This window comes from Neomonachus schauinslandi, chromosome 4 (genome assembly GCF_002201575.2).
Source record: "Neomonachus schauinslandi chromosome 4, ASM220157v2, whole genome shotgun sequence".
Taxonomy (NCBI): domain Eukaryota; kingdom Metazoa; phylum Chordata; class Mammalia; order Carnivora; family Phocidae; genus Neomonachus; species Neomonachus schauinslandi.
Window position 1 is genome coordinate 150,717,171 of NC_058406.1, and position 17,418 is coordinate 150,734,588.

Here is a 17,418-nt window from a genome sequence, read left to right on the forward strand (position 1 = left end):
TTTGATATAGTGTTCCATGATTCATTGTTTGCTTATGACACCCAGTGCTTCATTCAGTACATGCCCTCTTTAATACCCATCACCAGGCTAACCCATCCCCCCACTCCTCTCCCCTCTAGAACCCTCAGTTTGTTTCTCAGAGTCCATAGTCTCTCATGGTTCGTCTTCCCCTCCGATTTCCCCCCCTTCATTTTTCCCTTCCTACTATCTTTTTTTTTTTTTTTTTTTTTTAACATATAATGTATTATTTGTTTCAGAGGTCTCGGCCTTTTGGCTAAGATCAAGTGTAGTATCTATTCTTATCAGTTTAATATCTGATACGTCCTCTATCTGAGGACAATATATTAAATGGGTTTTTGGAGCCAAGAGATGGACTAGGAGCTTGCTCCGTGCACTCAGCGCATGGACCTGGTATTGCCAGTACTTTAACAGAATGTCTTAAAACTGGTAAGACTTAACTGGGATGCTGATTCTCTTACCTCTGCTTGAGTGGCAGCAGCCTGATTGTCAGCTTTGGTTCTTGCATCTGGAATGTGCTTTCATGGAATGTTTTGAACTGAAAAGAAACCCTTTCATCATCTCTTACAATCTTTTCATTTCAAAGATGAGAAAACTGAGTCCCACAGAGTCCAAATTACTTAACCGAAGAGCACACAGTTAATATCAATGCCTCAATTTGATCATCATTTTCTTTTTCTTTTTTTTTTTTTAATCCTCATTTTCTTGGTTCAGGGCTCCTTCAACTGTATCACATTGCTTAAAAATTATTACTACACTATTTAATTTTTTCATGGTAAAAGATGCAAAACATAGGGGCACCTGGGTGGCTCAGTCGTTAAGCGTCTGCCTTCGGCTCAGGTCACGATCTCAGGGTCCTGGGATCGAGCCCCACATCAGGCTCCCTGCTCGGTGGGAAGCCTGCTTCTCCCTCTCCCACTCCCCCCGCTTGTGTTCCCTATCTCGCTGTGTCTCTGTCAAATAAATAAATAAAATCTTTAAAAAAAAAAAGATGCAAAACATAAAATTTACCATTTTAACCATTTTTAAGTGTATAATTCAATGGCATTAAGCATCTTCAGATTGTGCTATCACCCCTGTTCATCTCCATAAATTTTATATTCTGTACCCATTAAAACAATAACTTCCCATTACTCCTTACTTTGAGCTCTTGGTAACTCCTGTTCTACTTTGTATGGATTTGACTATTCTGGGTACCTCATGTAAGTTAAATCATTCAATATTTGTCCTTTTGTGTCTGGCTTATTTCATTGACTTAGCATAAAGTTTTCAAGATTCATCCATGCTGTAGCATATGTGAGAATTTTTTCTTCCCTCCCTCACTTACTCTTTCCTTCCCTCCCCTCCTTCCCTCCCTCTCTCTCTTCCTTTCTTTCCTTCCTAATTCATTCCATTTTAAGATTGAAAAATTCCATTGTATGTATATGCTTTGTTTATTCATTCAACCATCAGTGGACATTTGGGTTGTTTCCACCTTTTAGCAATTGAAAATGGTGCTTTGAACATGGGTGTACAAATATTTGTTTGAGTACCTGTTTTCAGTTCTTTTGGGTATATACCTAGAGGCGGAATTGCTGGGTCATATGATAATTCTGTGTTTAATTTTATGAGAAACTGCCACTATGTTTCCCACAGTGGCTATACCATTTTACATTCTCACTAACAATGCACAAGGGTTCCAATTTCTCTATATCTTTACCAACACTTGTTATTTTAGGTTTTTTGATAATAGTCATCCTAAAGAATATGAAATGGTATTTCATGGTAGTTTTGATTCGTATTTCTCTAACAGTTAGTGATGTTAAGCATCTTTTCAATTGCTTATTGATCATTTGTATATCTTCTTTGGGGGAATATATATTCAAGTTCTTTTCTCATATTTAAATCGGATTATTTTTGTTGTTGAGTTGTATGTGTTCCTTACGAATTCTGCATACTAAATTTTTATTGTATATGTGATTTGCAAATTTTTCTCCAACTCTATGGGAAAATGTTTTTTAATGTTAAGATTCTGTCTTAATATAACTCCCAAGCCAGAAGCTTAGTTTACGTCTTTTATTAAATCTTTTGCTTTTTGTTTTAAAAAGTTATTATTTACATTTGACACAGTTTTTCTTAAAAATTGGTATAACTTGAGCATGTAAAAAGTGATCAATTGCGTCTTTGGAATAGCTGTACTTTGGGGAAGAGGAGAAAGATAAATTAGACTTCTTGGGGTTGTTTGCAAGTTTATCTTCACAGTAGATTTTGCTCTTAACATTTACAGGGATAGCTAACTTAGATTGTTTTTCTGCAGAAAGATTTTATAACTTTCTACAGTAAAGGGAGATCTTTTCTTGATTGTCTTCTCTTAAAAAAACATGTTTTAAAGATAGTTAACAGTTAATTTCTTAAAAAGTTACAGTGCTTGACAGTCTATACGTTATAGACAAGTTTAATAATACTGAATAGAATGAAAATCAAAGTAAATGAAGATTAAAGATTAAAGCAAATGGGTTTTCACCTGGTTATTCAGGATAGGCTTTAGGAGGACTGGGTTTCAGAACCAGTAGGAAGATTGGGATCTTCGTCCCTATTTTAAAATGAAATCGGAGGGAGAGATGAACCATGAGAAACTATGGACTCTGATAAACAATTTGAGGGTTTTAGAGGGGAGGAAGGTGGAGGGATGGGTTAGCCTCGTGATGGGTATTAAGGAGGGCACGTACTGCATGGAGCACTGGGTGTTATACGAAAACAATGAATTGTGGATCACTACATCAAAAACTAATGATGTATTGTATGGTGACTAACATAACATAATAAATAAATAAAAATAAATATAAGAAATAAAGTGAATTTGTAAACACCTCATGATTCCCATACATCTGGGCTGACATATATGTGTATATGTGTGTATATATATGTTGTATGTGTGTATATATATGTATATAACGTTTGTCATGTTTTAAAATTCATATGCATACTGGCTTTATCACCTTTTTATTAGCAGCAGTGCTTGTTAATTATTTTAAAGAGGTAATATTAAGGGAATCCAAAATTTTTGTGAGCATTATTCATTAAAAAGATACTATCACAGGCCTCGTGCTCACTGTTATTCTGTTTGAAATCTAAGCGAATACTGAAATACAGCTCTTTGAGGTATTACTAAGTGGTAAATTAATTCAGCCAAAGCACTTAATGTTCTGATTATGAGATTATTTCTCTAATGATAGATGTTAACATTAATTTTAACAATCTGGTAAAAGAGAATGTATTTTAACAAATCCAAGCAGATAAAACACTGTTCTGTGTATGGTCATGTAGTTAGACGTTTCAGGGTAGACTGAGATTTATATAAATCCAGCATTGTTTGCTTTTTAGCTCTGTCAGATCCTCTTGAAATTCGGGACATGCATTGCTGGCGCAGGTTTCTGCTTTAAATGCAGATGAATCAGGGTTTAATTCATCATTAAAGTAAGATTCAAACTCCTCAAAATATGTGAATGACTTCTGAAATCGTGTTTCTACACAATGGCTCTGTAGTTCTTAAGAACATATAGATCTTTTAAAGAAGCTTAGGGCAGTTGAGAATGAGAAATACAGCAATCTTTATTTGTCTTTGGCTCAATTCTTGTTTCCTTTTCACATCCAAACTTGAATTTCTGCACATTTAGAAATGGGTAAGCATGATCACAATGAAAATATACTATCCTGATAAATTTCTCCATTAATATCATATGGTAAATTTGATTTGGGAAGTATATAGTACAAACTGTTCTCATACCAGCTTTCTCTTTTGATTTGGATAGCTTGTTGAAATAGCCCCCCTCCCCTTCTGTATTACATTAACTCCCTTTGTAGCAAATTAGCTCAGTTTCCATCAAAGTTCTGAAAGCAAGTGACTAGGTCTTACTAGTTCTGTCTACTGAGGTGTAATAGTTTTATTTGAGCTGTAATCTCAGGTCAGGCATACAACAATGTGGACCACATGCCCGATGGCTCTGTTCATGATACAACTTGGTCTTCTATCTTATGGGATTTTGTGTTGTATGACTTGGGGTACACTTGCATGGTCTTGTTAACCTAACCGTCTTTCCATTATTAATTAAGCATTTCCTTGCATATTTCTTAGAATTTTCTTTGTTTTGCTCATGCGTTCTGTTTTTGTCCTCTACTAACTTTTTCATGATTAATGCTTCTTTTGTATCCTTATCTGGATGATTAAAACAGGGAAGGATGACCATAACAGACAGGGTACATATTTTCTTCAATTTTGTGAACATTGTTCCCCAGTCAGTTTCAGTTTTTTGTTTTTTAAACTCTAGTGAGTTTTTCCACTGTTTGTCTGCTTTTTTGCACACTTGATACTGTTCTTTGTTCATTCATTCCAGTCTGTTTCACAGATAATGTGATGAATGCCCACTATGTGCCAGATATTCTTCATGGCCCTGGCTAGATTAGAAAAAAATTGGCAAGATACCTGCCCTTGTGGGGTCAGTTAAAGGAATTTTAAAATGGGAAAAATTGGTTTAAGAGGCAGTATAGATTGTCTTTTACAATCTAATTATATAAAATTACCGTTTTTGCTGTCTTCAGCCTTGGAAGGAGATTTTTACATAGTTTTTTGTTTGTTTGTTTTTGATCTTAATTCTAGTGTATTTAACATACAGTGTTATATTAGTTTCAGGTATATACATAGCTTTTGATTGCATAATATTTTTGAACTAGTCTATGCTTTTCTATTTAATCTTGTTAGTGATTCCTATTTGAACTGAAAACCATTTAGTGGTGGAGCAACCAGTAATAGGAGGTAAAATACAAGTTCCTACAGATAAATGAAAATTCATTGAATATGTCAGTTAAATATATCATTGTTTGTTTTCCAGCTTTTTGCAAACATTCTGCAGTTATTTAATGGTTTTGTAGAGTGTACTTGGTAATTCTGGATTTTAGCTTTTCCAAAAATTTGATTTTTTTTTTCAGTTGTTATCTTCACATGTATTACAATCTCCAATATTTATAGATGTCAACATATATTAGAGCCTTTGAAATCTATTTGTAAATACACATATTTTAAGTTTGTATCCTTGCATTATACTCTTAATATCCATTTTTATACATTATAATGTATAGTGTGAATAAAACTCAGAAATATGTAAACTCTTTGTAATTAAAAGTTTTTTTATTGTAAAGTTTTTAATATGTATAGTCATGAAAAGATAGGTTCTCTTTGATTATAAATTACTGAGATTAATTTTGGGGGGGCAGCACTCAAAATGTATCATTACTTTGTAATCAAATCTCCTTCTGATAATTACTTTTTATATTCATTGAGAAATGGTTATATCTAATTTGCATATAGTTTATTAAAAACTCATGAACAGAATTATTTTTCAACCTATGTAAGCAAGTAGTATGTGAGAAATTGATGGGGAAGTTTTAATACCAAATTAATATATGTGCCAGGAATAGTGCTAAGAGTCTTATATGCAGTATCTCATTTAATCTTCATAACAACAATATGAGATACTGTTTTATTCATTCTGTACATCTCTTTGTCTTATTAATGCTTATGCATACAGTAAATAGTGAAGTTGGAATTCACTTTTAGATCTGAGTCAAGACCCAAAATTAGTAGTCCCTTCTACCATTGATGAGGGAGTATATGGCAAGTTGGCATTAAGTTTGCATCCTAAAGCATCTTTCCATACGAATAGCTTTGCTAACTTGTATTTTTTTTAATAAACAGCTTAATTGAGATGTACTTTATATAGCATAAAATTCACCCATTTCAGGTATGTAATTCAGTGATTTCTAGCACATTAACTGAGTTATGCAACTTTTACCATAAATTCAGTTTTAGAACATTTTTACCGTCCCAGTAAGATCCCTCATGCCCGTTTATGGTTAATCCCCATCTCTGGCCCCAGGTAACCACTTTCTTCATAAATTATCTTTTATGGCATATGAATGGAATCATGCAATATGTGGTATCCTGTGTCTGGTTTCTTTCACTTAGATAAAGTTTTTGAGGTTCATCTTTGACATAGCATGTATCAGTGGCTAACTTGTTTTTTATTCTACATCTGTATGTGGCTTTCCTTAACTGAGTGAAATATATTCAGGCTTGCAAATAACTATCCATACTCTCAGAGATGTTTAAATTCCAGAGTTGATTAAGGGGTTTTCAAACCATGTTATAGTTGCTGCAGTAACTGTGACTTGGGATGTTCTGAGAATGTCCTTTTGTGTCACTAGCCCCTTCTTCAAACCGGTTTTGTTTTGTTTTGTTTTAAGATTTTATTTATCTCTTTGAGAGAGAGAGGTGTGGGAACATGAGCGGGGGGAGGGGCAGTTGGAGAGGGGGAAGCAGGCTTCCCGCTGAGCAGGGAGCCCGACCTGGGGCTCGATCCCAAGGCTCTGGGATCATGACCTGAGCTGAAGGCAGATGCTTAATCCACTGAGCTACCGAGGCGCCCCTAGATATTAGTTGTTTAGTCTCATCATGTTCTTTTTTGGGGAGGAATAATATTTGAAGGTGAATACTTAACTTTTCATACTTATTTCTCAAAATAGTCTTATTTTTATAGAATCCCTGTGAGTTAAGAAAAAAATTGGAAAGCTATTTAGAGGTTTGGCTACACCTGAAAATACTATATAATTATAGCAAGCTTTCATAGTACTTTAGAGTTGTGTAGAATGTGGTTTATAAAGTTCTCTATAATGGATTATTATATGTATTATACCCCTGTTTTCATTAACTTAGTTCTCATTTTAAAAATAGAGTATAATTTAAATATAACAAAGTTCAACAATTTTATGTGTACAGATATAAACAGTCAGGTAGCCACCAAATTTCTTTCTTGTCTATTTGCGGTCAGCCCCTTTCTCTCTCCCTACATTGGGTCAAATTTTGGGGAGGGCAGTCGGCTCGTGAAAAAGGGTAATGCCTATCTTGATTCAGGGAATGATGGATTAGCTTGTTAGCTGGCAAACCCACTGTTCCTTGCTTTGTTGTTCCATTCTTCACCCAAACCCATCAGACAACTGATTCTTTCACTAGGGCTTCTGGTATTTCTCTAGCACACTGCTGCCAGAGACTGAGGCTCATAGCATTTTCAGTTGCATAATAAAAGATTTTGTACATAGATTTCATACATTCATAAATGAAAGCATTTGTAATTAATAAAGTCTAGATTCACTTCTATTCTCTATTTCTCAGCTCCCCAAAAGAGCCATAAATATAATATATATGGATTTATACAATGAAACTACTCTTTCTGATATAAACAAACTGGTAGTTCAGACTTATTAAATAGTAAGTTTTTACATGTACATACACATTCACATATTTTCATTTCATTGAGTGTCTTTTGCTTAGGTAGGTTTTTTAAAAGCATAGTTTAAAGAGAATAATAAAAATGAAAAAGAGAGGGGCGCCTGGGTGGCTCAGTCAGTTAAGTATCTGCCTTTAGCTCAGGTCATGGTCCCAGAGTCCTCGGATCAAGCCCCAGTGTGGGGCTCCCTGCTCAGCAGGGCGTCTGCTTCTCCCTTTGCCCTTTCCCCTGCCCCTCCTCCTGCTCATGCTCTCTCTCTCCAATAAATAAAATCTTTAAAAAAAAAATAGAAAAAGAGATGTAATTTTAACATGTGAGATATCATAGGACTCTATTTTAAGTGACAACAAGCATAATGGTCTAACTCTTTAACAAGGTTAAAACTTTTTAAAAACTTATTTTACTATTGTCCGTGTATTTTAATTTGATTAATTTACGGCCTTGTATTTGTATCAAGGTGAAAATTTGACCTAAATTGCATTTGCAGTCTGAACTACCAGTTTGTTCATATCAGAAAGAGTAGTTTCACTGTACAAATCCATATATATTTATGGCTCTTTTGGGAGTTGAAAAATAGCGAATAGAAGTGAATCTAGATTTTATTAATTATGAATGTTTTCCAGATATGTCATTGATTTTTCTGTAAATTTGTCTTTTTTTTTTTTTTTAAAAGATTTTATTTATTTATTTGAGACAGAGAGAATGAGATACAGAGAGCATGAGAGGGAGGAGGGTCAGAGGGAGAAGCAGACTCCCTGCCGAGCAGGGAGCCCGATGCGGGACTCGATCCCGGGACTCCAGGATCATGACCTGAGCCGAAGGCAGTCGCTTAACCAACTGAGCCACCCAGGCGCCCCTGTAAATTTGTCTTGATTGAATGATTTTTAATAACACATTTTAAAATAAAAAAATACCTCTTAAGTAATCTTTAAATGAAGAATAGTCCAGAATCTTAAATTTAATAAAATAACATGATTGGTTCTGAGCATGTTTTCATCAGATGTTCTGTTTGTCTCTTTCTTAGCACTAACTTCTAAGTCTCTGCTTGTGCTGTTTTGGGATTTAGTTTGGTTAATTTCAACACTTGGCAATATTTTAGCTACAGTTTTCAGTTATGAAATTATAAATCCTGTCATTGTATTACTAATGATTTTATATTTTGCTAATAAAGTACATTTACTTATTTAGAATATTAATGCATTATTTAATATTCCCTTGAAAGATTAATTTTTATGTTAACTCCTCTCAATTTTTATATTTTGTCATGTTGTGGTTCTGATTTTATATAATGTGTTTAAGTAAATGACCAGTTGAAAAATACCTTATTTTATAGTTCTTGAGTATGTGTGTGGGGGGGGGGAGGATTAAAAAGACATGAAAAACACTACTGTAGGTAAATAACATCTGTCTTTATATCAGAGTTTTCTCTTTGATTTTTCTAAGTAAGTGCATGAAGAGCATGCAACACATGTTAACAACCAGAGAGTGTTGGTCCAATGAGAACAGAAGGTTTTCTTTGATTTTCCTGTTGGAAAACTTGATATTTTCCACATGCAATTTTATGATCAGTTGGGTGTGAAGTTGTATAGGCAAACGTGATTCGTCTCTTGTTAAAAGTTTTAAACTTAGTAAAATAGTTCGTTTAGTGGTACCCAAATGAACATTTATAATTCATTCTTAGATTATTGACTTTAAATTAGATTTTTTGGATATTGGAGAATATTATTACAAGACTTACATCTTTTTCTATGAGAAGAATTATGCTAGCTGTTCCCCCGTATTTGGTTTTGTCTATGTACAACAGCAGGAGAATATTATCTTGTGACAACATTTTATTCTAGTGACAGTATCTTTGAAATACGTCTGTGTTTCATTATTTTTGGGAACTGAAACTTAAGAGTATATTCAAAAGAATTCTAAGTTATTAGTATATTAAAAGGGAAATGTTTTGGTTAGAAATCACTCAATTTAGCTTAAGGTTTTTTTATCATTGCCTCTAAATTTCTTAACTGTGTTTGGTTTAATCTCTTTTTATATATTAATTTGAAATTTAGGAACAAATAATCATTGGAGGTCCTCATATGCAAAAGATCGTATAGTGCATACTTAATGGCAGAAGATAATCTCTAAGAACAGCATCATAATGCTCTTGTATAGCATTTGTACTTCACTAATTCCACTATATACAGGGATTTATTTGAACCTCACAATAAACAAGTCATCTGTTTTTTATTTTATGGACGTGGAAATGAAGGATTAGGGAAGGTGATATGGTGGATCTAGAGAGATAAGTCCCTGGTTCTAGACATCTTTTAGTTAGTCAGTGATGCAGCCACCAATAATAGCATGTTGGTAACTATTAGCAAGTTCTCAATAATAACTTTGTATTCTTTATTATGATTTATAACTTTAAAAAAATATTGCCAGTTTCCTAGATAAATCTGTTAATACTTAGCTTTTTTCAAGTTTCATCTGATTAATGACTCATTTATTTGTTTTAAAAATAATATTTTGGCACCTATCATTTGAAAACTTGTGTTGTAGACCCTGGAGTCCCATTATGAATAAGATGCAGTCTTCGCTTTTTCTTTCTTGATTATCTAAGTATTTAGAGAGGTGTTTTTTTTCTTAAGGTTTCATGTTTTTAAAAAAATTCTAGTTAATATATAGGATAATATTGGTTTCAGGAGTAGAGTTTAGTGATTCATCACTTACGTATAACACCCAGTGCTCATCACAGGCACCCTCCTTATCACCCATTCCCCACTTAGCCCATTCCCCTGCCCACTTCCCCTCCAGCATCCGTCAGTTCTCTATGGTTGAGTCTCTTTTATGGTTTGCCTCCCTCTCTCTTATTTTTTTCTTTCCCGTATGTTCATCTGTTTTGTTTCTTAAATTCCACATATGAGTGAAATCATATATTTGTCTTTCTCTGACTTATTTCCCTTACCATTATACTCTCTAGTTCCATCTACCTCGTTGCGAATGGCAAGATTTCATTCTTTTTGATGGGGTTGAGTAATATTCCATTGTATATATACACCATATCTTCTTTATCCATTCATCTGTCAATGGACACTTGAGCTCTTTCCATATTTTGGTTACTGTGGATAGTGCTGCTATAAACACCGGGGTGCATGTGCCCCTTTGAATCAGTATTTTTGTATCCTTTGGGTAAAAATACCTAGTAGTGCAATTGCTAGGTTGTAGGGTAGTTCTCTTTTTAACTTTTTGAGGAGCTTTCATACTGTTTTCCAGAGTGCCTGCACCAGTTTGTATTCCCAACAACAGTGTAAGAGGGCTCCCCTATCTCCACATCTTTGTCAACATTTGTTGTTTCCTGTGTTAACTTTACCCATTCTGACAGGTGTGAGGTGATATCTCATTGTAGTTTTGATTTGTATTTCCCTGATGATGAGTGATGTTGAGCATCTTGTCATGGGTCTTAATCACCAGCTAACTCTTATACATCTGTAGCCAGGTTTGTTTGATTGACTTGTTTTTGGAAGATAATTGTAATTACTTCCTTCTCCAGCCTAAAATACTTTGCTTCTCATAGCTTTTACAGTAAAGATTAAAATCTTTGAAACATTCTGTAATGTCCTCCGTGATCTAGCCCATTCTTGGCTATCTATGTTCATCTGAATAGCTTCCTCCTTAGCCCCTTCCATGTTTTGCCTTTTTCAGTTTCTTTTTTCAGCAGGTTTTTTCGCCATATTGTTTCACTAGTCAATAGGCTAAACAGCTTTTACTTACCCCAAAGGTATTGGAAATTGACACTTTCCTCTGATGAGGTTACATCCCCCTAATATATTCCTTCATGGGATATTGTTTCTGTTTTTCACTGCACTTTTCATAGAAGTGATTTTTACACTGGTTTTGATTATTTAACAGCTTTCCTTTCTTTTTACTTAAACTCCATAAGGACCATCTTTTTCTATAGAGGACATTTATCTTTAAAACCTTGAATCTATTGTAGATAGAAAATAAATACTTACTGACATGCAGCTGGTAATTTCTTCAGTGATTTCATTGTTTTTTTTGGTTGTCTGATTGATGAGGTTTTAGACTGTAAGTATTTTTGACAACCAAGTCTGTCTCCTGTTTACTTACATAATGTGTGTAAAATGTGCTCTTGGCCAAAGGAAAAAAACAGTGACTTTAATTACTGAACTTGAACTAAAATTTTAGTGATTTTTCTAATCAGAATTCTCAAGGTTGTGTTTGAATGTTATTACAAACATAAAATATATTCTATAAACACACTTCCCTTCTCTTTTTTCCTGAGTAGGCATTTGACTTAAGTAGGTGAATTGTTTATATTGAATAACTTGTCTAGGAGATGAGGAGAAAATGAAGGGACATTTTGCTCCTTTTGTATTTTGTTTGCTACCATCCATAGTTCATTGTACAATATTGGACATTGTATATTATAATAATCAGAAATTGATTATATTTTTATCTTAGTGATAAGTTTTACTTTTTCTTTTATTTGTTATTTAAATTGAAGTAATAGTTTAGAAATTTGAAAAATGGTAAACTTTTTGTATCTAAATATAACAAGATATAATTTGCATTTTATAGTTATTTGCAAATGCTACAGTCATTGTGATTAAAAAATATACTGGTGAGGATGTTGTGAAAGGGGTATTCTGATACACTGCTGATGAATGTGAAACTGGATTGAAACTATTATGAAGCGTGAATTAAAAAGATCACTGTAGAAGTGTGTGTACTAATGTAGAAAGAGCTTATCTCTGAGATTGTCGTTTAGTCATAAAAAGCAGACTATAGACAGACCCGTACACACAACACACACACAAACACACATCCTTTAAATTTTAAGTGTATATGAATGCATAAAATCAAAAGAGGTTTGTAGTTGTGTATGCTAGACTTATAACAAGTAGTTATGTATTGGGGGTGAGGTGGAATCAGAAGAAGGAAAGAGGAGCTTTAGCCTTTCATTTTACCTACTATTTAATTTAAAACAAATTTTTTTTCTTTTCATCGAGTATTGATGTGTTGTGTAAGGTAAATAGTCATTGAATACAGAAGTAAATACAAATTTCTGAGCTTTTTAAACTGCTTTATTTCTAAGTTGAGTTAGTGAAGTTTTGTACTCATTTTGTTTTGGAAAAAGTGATCTAATCTTATTTTACTGTACAGGATATGAGTAATAACAAAAATACATTTTTGGAACCAATTTGTAGGTTCAAACTTTGCATTTGGGGACTCTATATAAATCTTTAGATCCAGCTGTTGCTGAGGATATTCTTTCAGTTGCTATGAGGTGTGTTGATTTTAAGAGGATGGCTGTTCCTCAAGTGTACCTATGAACATGAATGGATTGTTTAAGTTAATTCCTTTACATCGAATAGTAAAATCTATTTCCACATTCTTTATTTAATTTTGAAGGTAGAATTTTCTTTAAAGAAATGTCAGGTTGGTCCAGAAATTTCATCAGCTCTGTATTATAATTTGTCAGCAGATGGTATAAGCAGAATCTTTTAAAGTATTCATTAATTAGGGCATATTCATTTTCAATCTTTGCTACTACACAATCAAGACCTACTTGTTTCTATTTCCCTAAATTTATCCTGGAGTTTGTCCAAGTTGAGTTTTAATGAGTTGTTTATTCCACTAGTTACATTAGGATTTATTTTTCCCTAGAGAGTAATGTTTGAATTGATAGTTTTTAAACCTATTCTGTAAAGTGAACATATGTTCAGACTAGACTTCTCTGATATGTGAAATAAGCATTTGTTAAATAATTTTATTTTCACCAATTTAAGTGTTAAAAAGTTGGTTTAGTGATTTTTTTAAGTAATTCCAGAATTTGTTAGATATTTTTCATATGAACTTGAACTTTTTTTTAAAGAAATAAAATAAATCTATAGTAGCATAAACCACAAGGAAAATTTTATTGTGCATATTCACTACATTTTAATGAGCCTCCCAAATAGCATAAATAAAGTTGTAAAAGCTATTGATCTGTTAAGAAATTTCTGAAGCAAATGTGGTATGATGTTATGGTTAGACAAATTGGGCCTGATGATATGGATATATGGGAATTTATTATTTTTTTATATTTGCTAACCTACTAGAAATATTTCAGAGTTGACCAAAACAAAAGGGAATGAAACCTCTCTTCATTGATACTATTGCACTAACAGATACATTGTGTAACGTACCATCTTTTGCCAAATTATTTTTAAATAGTTCATTTTAGTTCAAATGCTACTGGAGTACTTAGCAGAAGCATAATAAAATGTACTTTTATTTGTGGTCAGCTACAGCTGGAAAATAAAACCACAAAAACATGTCCTTCGTGTATGATATAATTTATTTGTTTATTATTGAATTCTGGCTTTTGTACAAAGTGAATTATTTCCTTTGATGTTAAATTGAATCTGAAGGAGAGAATTGCCCCCTACCCTTGGGTATTATTAAATGTAGAATAAATTAATCTTCTGGAATTTGCATAAGTTTAAGTTTTTATTCAAGTCTATGTTACCCGTTTGGGAACCATTTTATGTAACATATGATGGCTTAAAAGTTAGAATACCATATACGGTAGCTTAATTTGTTATGAAATAATAAAGCTCACTTGTAAAAAGAATCCCAACTTCAATTTTGCCTTATAAATGATTATTGCTATAGTTATAAGAACATGGCTCTTGCTACACCATAGGACTTTCTATAATGTTTCTAACTGAAGATAGAGTAGCTAATTTAATTGTACATTTTTATATTGTAGGTATTCCAATTTTTTTTTTTCTTACTATCATTCGTACATTTTTTTTGGTCAGGAATTTTGAGAACATAATATAGAGAGAAATACCTCTCTATTTTTAAATGCTTATTAAAATAAAAATGATTTACAAAATGGTTGCAATGTTAAGAAAACAAAAGGAACAATATGACATTATAAATTTGTAAATTGGGTCCTTTTTGTTTTTCCTTCTATTTCTTTTGATGTCTGCTCTTTTACCTGTTTGGTTTATAGAATCTCTTATTCAGTGCATATTTGTTTCTTGGTCTATTCATTTCAGTCCTTTGGCTTTGTGGCAGAGTGTGATCAGGATTGTGGATTGAAGGGTAAATCTAGGTAGAGCCACATATTGCTATTACATATTTGAAAATTGTATGGATAAGGTGATATGTGTCTTATTAATGTGCGACTGTATATTTAAATTGCCTGACATGCTAATTGAGAGAGCTGGGTGATTTTCTTTTTGTTGTTTTGATATTTTTGAGTGAGAGAAAGCAATATTTACTTAGATCACTGTTCTAGGAACAGAGTTCTGAGTACTTAAGGGAGATTTTTTTGTTTTAATGAGATAAAATCCACATGATACAACATTCACCATTTTAATTATTTTAAATTGTACTATTCTTTGGTTTTAAGTATTTTTACACCATTTTGCTGTCATTGTCATTATCTGATTCCAGAACATTTTCAGAACTCGAAAAGAAACTCTGTCTCCATGATTTTAGACATTTCATATGAACAGAATCATACAATATGTGGCATTTTCTGCCTGGCTTCTCTCATTTATCATGCTTTCAAGGTTTATCTGTGCTGTAGCAATTATTACTACTCCATTCCTTTTAATCGCCAAATAATATTCTTTTGTATGGATATATACCACATTTTGTTAATCCATTTCTCAGTTGGATTGTTTGGTTGGGTTGTTCAAATTTGAGCTGTTGAGAATAATGCTGCTATGAACGTGCATTTGTAAGTTTTTATATGAACATGATCTCAGTTCTCTTGCATATATATGTAGCGATATTAATTCCTGGGTCATATAGTAACTCTATATTTACTTTTTTGATGAACTGCCAGATTGTTTTGCACAATGGCTTTAGTGTTATACATTCCTTCCTCCATTGTACGATGGTTACAGTTCTTCTCCATCCTTGCCAACACTTGTTATTTTTCATTTTTTTTTCCTTTTATATAGCTATCCTAGTGGGTGTGAAATGGCAGCTCAATATAGTTTTAATTTTCATTTCCGAAATGACGTTGAGTATTTTTTAATGTGTGTCTTGGCCATTTGTGTATCTTCTTTAGAGAAATGTCTGTTCATGTTCTAGTTCATTTGTTTTTTAAGATTTTATTTGAGAGCGAGAAACAGCATGAAGGAGCGAGTGAGCATGAGCAGGGGCAAAGAGGAGAGGGAGGGGGAGAAGCAGGCTCCCCCTTGAGCAGGGAGCCTGCTGGGGGGCTCGATCCCAGGACCCTGAGATTATGACCTAAGCTGAAGGCAGATGCTTAACTGACTGAGCCACCCAGGCGCCCCTGTTCTAGTTCATTTTTAAATTGGCCTGTATATCTTTTTGTTGAGTTGTGGGAGTTTCTTTTTCTTTTTCTTTTTTTTTTTTTTTTTTGAGAATTTATTTATTTGAGTCAGAGAACATGAGTTGGCGGAGGGGCAGAAGGAGAGGAGGAGCAAGAAGCAGACTCCCTACTGATCAGGGAGTCTGATGCGGGGTTCTGTCCCAGGACCCTGGGATCATGACCTGAGCTGAAGGCGCTTAACTGACTGAGCCACCCAGGCGGCCCAGTTGGGAGTTCTTTACATATTCTGGACAGTAGACTCTTTTACATACATGATTTACAAATATTTTCTTCCATTTTATTATCTTTTCACTTTCTGGATAGTAGCCTTTGATACACAAAATTTTGATGAGGTCCAATTTATCTTTGTCTTTTTATTGCTTTTTCTTTTGGTATGATATTTATGAAACTCTTCTTAACCTAAGATCATGAATATTTACAACTATGTTTCTAAGAGTTTATAGTTTTATTTTTTTGATCAATTTTGACTTAATTTTCATATATAATGTAAGGTAGGGGTCCAACTTCATTCTTTTATATTTGGGTATCCATTTGTTCCTGGAGATTATTCATTCCCTAGTGACAGATGGTAATTACACTTACTGCAGTGAGTATTGAGTAATGTATAGAATTGTCAAATCACGATGTTATACACCTGAAACTAATGTAATATTGTATGTTAACTATACATCAATTAAAAAAAGAGTATTTATTCCCCACTGATTGGTCTTGACACCCTTATCAGAAATCAATTGGACATAGACATGGGGGTTTATTTCTAGACTGTCAGTTCTAGGTCACTGATTTATATGTCTATCCTATGCCAGTATGACACTGTTTTGTTTATTTTTGTGCTAAGTTTTGAAATTGTGAAGTGTAAGTCTTTGAACTTTGTTCTTAAGATTGTTTTGATTATTCAGGGTTCTTTGCAAGTCCATATGAATTTTAGGATTAGTTTATTCATTTAAAATAGACACCTAGGATTTTGATAGGAATTGAATTGAATCTGTAAATCAGTTTGGGAAGTACTGCCTTTTGAATAATCAATTTTTCAATCCATAAACATCTCTAACCATTTATTTAGATCCCTTCTTTAATTTCTTTCAACAATGCTTTGTTGATTTCAGTGCAACAGTCTTGTACTTCTTTGTTAAGTTATTCCTAAGTATTTTATTCTTTTTGTTGCTATTGTAAATGGAATTGTTTTCTTTATTTCCTTTTCAGGTTGTCATTGTAAGTGTAAATATATAACTAATTTTTGTGTAATTACCTTGTATCTTAGAACTTAGTTGAACAGGGGTGTGTGTGTGTTCTTTAGGGTTTCCAATATATAAGATTATGTCATTTGTAAGTAGTGGTAGTTTTACTTCTTCCTTTACACTTTTTTAAAATTTATTTTTAATTAATTTATTTTTAAAGATTTTATTTATTTGAGAGAGAGAGAGGGAATGAGAGAGCACGTGAGAGGGGGAGGGTCAGAGGGAGAAGCAGACTCCCTGCCGAGCAGGGAGCCCGATGCGGGACTCGATCCAGGGACTCCAGGATCATGACCTGAGCCGAGGGCAGTCGCTCAACCAAGTGAGCCACCCAGGCGCCCCTCCAGTTTTTTTTTTTAGATTTTATGTCTTTATGTCAGTGAGAGTGAGTGCGCATGCGTGAGTGGGGAGAGGGGGAGAGGGAGAGGGAGAAGCAGACTCTCCACTGAGTAGGGAGCCCGTCGCAGGGCTCAATCCC

General features: G+C 33.6%; 1 protein-coding gene and 1 non-coding gene across 3 annotated transcripts in view; both read left to right on the plus strand.

Annotated features, from left to right (window-relative positions):
- Positions 1 to 17,418, plus strand: part of VPS13B (vacuolar protein sorting 13 homolog B) — a 762,353-nt gene that overhangs the window by 124,065 nt on the left and 620,870 nt on the right. The window lies entirely within an intron of this gene.
- LOC123324801 lies at positions 258 to 447 on the plus strand. Its single transcript, XR_006540065.1, has one exon. It is a non-coding gene; the product is annotated as a U2 spliceosomal RNA (small nuclear RNA).